Here is a 5,445-nt window from a genome sequence, read left to right on the forward strand (position 1 = left end):
GTATCGAAAGATGGCCTAGTCGGCCATCACTGGAAAGAGAGGCCCATTGGACTTGCAAACTTTATATGCCCCAATATAGGGGAATGCCAGGGCCAAAAAAAATGGGAATGGGTGGGTAGGGAAGGGGGGGGATATGGGGGACTTTTGGGATAGCATTGGAAATGTAATTGAGGAAAATATGTAATAAAAATTAAAAATTAAAAAAAGAAAGGCATACTGTATAATTTCTCTAAACCAATCATAACCAGCATCAAAAGGCCAAAAGTATATTTAATCACACATATCATGGGTCATAATAACCATATCTGATAAGACAATACAAGTTATATTGCCTTTGTTTTGTTTAGGAAACCACATTGAATAAAAGTAGAATTTCATATATTCTATACTGATTACATCAGAATTTATCTTGGTAGATGAACCCAGTATCCAGGGTTGTTTGGTTTGTTTGTTTGTTTGTTTGTTTGTTTGTTTGTTTGTTTTGCTTTTGTGTTTTTTTAATCATTTCACAACATTTTTTCTCAGTGGGTTAGTTGAAGGATATACTAATTCACAGCTGACAAAAGACTGAGTCATTTAGCTCAAATACCCATTTATGTTTTACTTACTTAAGATGCACCAATGATTCTTCCTTTTCAGAAGAACATCATTTAAAGATGTTCTTCTTTTACAAAGTGAAAGAAAACCAAAACCATTAACAACAACAACAGCAGCAGCAGCAGCAAAATAACCCAGACTTTAAGGATAATCCTGTATTCCTGCCTCATTGTAAGGCTTATCAAAGCTAGTCTTAAAATTCATGTCTAATTACCTTTTCAGCAACATCATTTGCCTGTATTTTATTGCAGTAGCTAGGAAGGCATAAGATATATGGTGCTATCCCAGCAGATAGTTTGTAAGATGGCATTTGGTTAACAGAAGATTTTCTTGCAATTTATGTAAGATTCTAAAAATTTGTCCCAGAAGAGCACCATTTTGTTGTGGGAGTTTTTCGAAGAGACTGAACAAAGAGACAGTTATTTTTAAAAAAAAAGTTTACTCAATTTGTAAATATGAAGAATGGGGACAAAGTAATTGTATGTTATGTATAAACCTCCATGAATAAAATGGAAGTAAGAATGTATACTCAAAATATTGGTTGAAATGTTTCCCCAGATTCAGGGGAAGATGACAAATTTAACTGGAATTCAAAGCTGATGACCATAAGCATTGTCCACTGTAAATTGCCAAGTCACACCTCTGTTTAGAAATATCTTCTATGTCATAAAAATTTTGCTGTCAGTCAGTATTTTTAGTGAATATTTCTGGGATATATAATCTCTAATGTGTGTAAGCAAATATTACTTCTATTTTGTTGATGTTGTTCACACAATGTGCCAGCCCTTAACTCTGCACTGCTGCTAACTTCTCTTTGTCATTGACTTTTTGTGGTAGAGCAAACCACTGGTCATATAATTAAGAAGTCAGCAAACTTCCATTGAGAGTTCAAAGAAACTCCTTATAGAGAGAAAAAATAATTGGCAGGAAATATAAATCATGGAGATTCCTCAAAACATAGCCAAATCTAAAAATTAGTTTATTTACAACTCTCTTCACAGTTCCCATCTTTGCCCTAGTAAGAGTGTTGGCTGATATGTAGTCCCAGTAAGTTTTGCTCATTAAAATTGGAAAACTAAGAGTAGATTTTCAGATGTGCTTGAATCACAGAAAAATCTCTTCTTAGATCAATGTACCTCTAGTGGACAACTGAACAACATTCTGTTGAAATAGCAATGTACAGGAGTGAATAAAATGATAATATGCCCTATTTGGAATTTTTGTTAATTGTACTTTCTTGTTGATTTGTGATTAAAACCAAGGAATTNTCCCATAGAGTTCATAAGTATTACACTAGGAGACAAAAATCCATTCAAGCAGACACTCAAAATTCCACCCACCCAAACATACAAGAAGAGGAAGACTGAGACAGACAGAAACTGAAAGAGTGATAGAGACAGGGAAACAGACTGACACTCAGAGAGTGTCATACAAAAACTCGGAACGCACAGGAATTGATAGAGAGAGACATACACACATACAGAGAAACACACACAGAATGATTATGTATATGTATATGTATATATATATATATATATATATATATACATATATATATACATATACATAGAGAGAGAGGGGGAGAGAGTTACACAGAGATACACATTTAAAAACAGAAAGACTGGATACAGTGATATGTATGAAGAGAGAAAGAACATAAAAAGAAATAAACAAACATATTTATTAAAGACTTTTTAAAAACAACACAAACACACCAGACCATGTACACTTACACCTCCACAAGCAGAGAATGAAAACAAGAAGGAAGGGGTGAGGGAAGAAGAATCACATATTACACAGGAAGTACAATAAAATATTAATGTAAAGAAACAGAAAGGAACATCATATTACCTGGTAGATTGGCATCTTTAAATCAGATGTGTGCATATGACCAATTAATCTCCCTGTATTACAATGCATCTTTATTGTCTAGTGATAGTAAAAGCATAGCTCAGTACCATTCGGCTATTAGTTTCATATCTATGGAAATGTAGACAAGAAATTCAAGAAAAAGTCCCTCTCAAGACTATTATTATATCTTAGATGACTTTAGTTCCAATAGGAAAAGATTGTAAACTATGATTTGTAAATTCATCATGATTGTTTAATCTGTATTATTTATATGCATACACATTTGCACATATGTGGATCAAAAAAACAAAAACAAAATTCAGTTTTATTGAAAGTAACTTGAAAATAACTTAGAGGCATTCTTATCATTGGTAGAAACTTCTCAATGATATCATTCCCCTTATGGATGTTTGTTGCTGTTACACATAAAGGCTATGAAAAGTACAGAGAACTGTATAAAATAACTTTGAAGTTCATGAATAGAAAAGTAGTTTTGTTTAATCATTACTTATAATCTACCGTCTGTAATGACAACTCAAATACAGAATAAACATTTTGTTTTCTTCCCTTGAGATAACTCTGGAAGACTTCCAGTCTACTATATTTACCACACAATTTATGACTGCATGGACAATTGGTATTCAAAAATAATTTTAAAAGGTTGTGTGTGATAAAGGAAGACTTAGTAGCCATGGGTGCAAGAAATCAGCATTCTGATTTTTCCTTCATTATGGCAGCAGACAGGCAGGGAGGGTGGTTAAAATAGAGCACAACCCTTTGCTTCCTCCCCATCTAGACTTTCATCGTTCCACACCCTTACTTTCATGCACAGCATGTGCACAATTCTAAAATTGGGATAAATACTGGCTGCAATTAAAAGAAAAAAAAACACAAAACAAAAGAAAATTAAAAAACAAAACAAACAAAAATGAGTCTGTACTCTATATGTTGCTCCATATAATATGAATGTTATAAGTGTTTAGGAAACAATCCCAAAAAATAAGAAATACAATAGAAGTACCCCCACACTATTCAGAAACAACCTTGATCCAAGACTAAAGGAAACCACTTCATAAGCCATCTCTTTCACAGAGTTTTTATGTATTGTCTTCTAACCACTGGACATAACCTATTACCCTGAAAATGTGTGTGTATGTGTGTGTGTGTGTGTGTGTGTGTGTGTGTCTATGTGTCCATGTGTTTGTGTGTTTTGATGAAGATTCATCCAAGACCCTATCAGAATATGACAGGTTACTTGAATTTTATGAATAAGAACAGCTTACAATAACTGATTTTACATCTTGCTATCTATAGACTAAATGCAAAAACATCTTAGAATGTGTAGGAATATCTCTGTTCTTGTGGTTGTCATGTAAGTAGGAAGGAACCGATGTGTACTTTTTCTAAGAATGTAGCATTAGGAACCTCTGGATGAAACTGTAATTTATGTCTCAGAAATCATATATTCAAGAAGGACACATTTATTTATTTATTTTTTAAATATTTTTATTACATATTTTCCTCAATTACATTTCCAATACTATCCCAAAAGTCCCCCATAGCGCCCCCCACTTCTCTANGTCCCAAAATCCTGCGGCGGGGGTCGTGGGTAGCTGGCGGGTGTCAGGCAACCCTGCGCTCCCACTACCCAGGCGCTGATCCAGCCAAATGAGGCCTCGAAGGACACATTTAAATACCACATACACAAACACACATACAAATGTACAGAAGCACACACACATACACACACACACACACACACACACACACTAATCATAATAAATTTAAGAAAATTAAATGTTCTGATATGTTGTTGAATATCTGAAAACTTCTTTATAATTTAAAAACAAATTATTATAGAAAATCACACAGGAGATAGAGTAATATTTCACATAGAATTTTAATTGACATTATTAAAACATATTAAACATATTAAAACATATTAAAATCTAACTAATGATTGCAAAGATGTATGCATTTCTTCCTGATTGTGGTATTGTTTATAAAACAGACTCATTTTAAGAGACAGAGTCTTTTTTAAACAAAATAGTTGTTTTTTTTTATTTATTTTTTTATTAGGTATTTCCCTCGTTTACATTTTCTAAACAAAATAGTTTTAAAATTAATGTTTTTAATGCATGAAAATGAAAAGACAACCAGGATTTTTTTGTCAATGTTAAAATATTTCTTGACTTATGGTGAACCAGGGATATTTAAGTAATTCTCAGGAGAGACAATTAACCTTATAATAGATTACATGTTCATACTTTGAGGAAAAATAAGCTTTTAATAATTGTTCAATAATACATAAAATATGTTTAATCTAGGAAAATGAACTATACCCTCATATAAAAATGAAAACCCTGTAAATATTGAAACTATATATTAATAAACTAAATTTGAAACAGAGAGTTATTGCTATCACTAACAATGATTGAATTTAAAAACTTAAAGCCATGTAGCAAAATGCTGTCCTCCAGCCATGGCATAGGTACTGACTCATGAGGACAGTGCAGTTAATTGTTATCTCTACAATGTTAAGGTAAAAAGTCAATATTTTATATATTTGTATTTGAAGTCAAGAGTAGGAGAAGACATGCGCAAGCAAGTGAGAGGTTTGAGTATATCTTGGGATTCATGCAGGTCATTTGGTAGTGAATTTCTATAAGTACATGAAATTATCAAATAAAGATTCTAAAATCATCTGCATCTATGTATATTAAAATATAAAACAGAGCCTGAGCAAACTAAGTATATTCAATCCTAAGAATAAGAAAAAAGTTGAAAATTTGGAGGAAAAGAAATCCTTAAGTTAGAATAGTACAAATATTTTCCATAGCAAAACTACAGGTTTATCTTAAGTAGAATAAACACAGACACAGACAAAGACACACACACACACACAAATCATAAGTTAATAAAAATGATTTCTTTTTTTTGAATTTTTTTTTGATTTTTAATATTTTTATTACATATTTTCCTCAATTACATTTCCAA

General features: G+C 32.2%; 1 pseudogene; it reads right to left on the minus strand.

Moving 5' to 3' along the window:
- Positions 1-811: 811 nt before the first annotated feature.
- The window catches only part of LOC110287930, a 12,239-nt pseudogene continuing 7,605 nt past the window's right edge, over positions 812-5,445 (minus strand).

Source organism: Mus caroli, unplaced genomic scaffold, assembly GCF_900094665.2.
Source record: "Mus caroli unplaced genomic scaffold, CAROLI_EIJ_v1.1 scaffold_16413_1, whole genome shotgun sequence".
Classification (NCBI taxonomy): domain Eukaryota; kingdom Metazoa; phylum Chordata; class Mammalia; order Rodentia; family Muridae; genus Mus; species Mus caroli.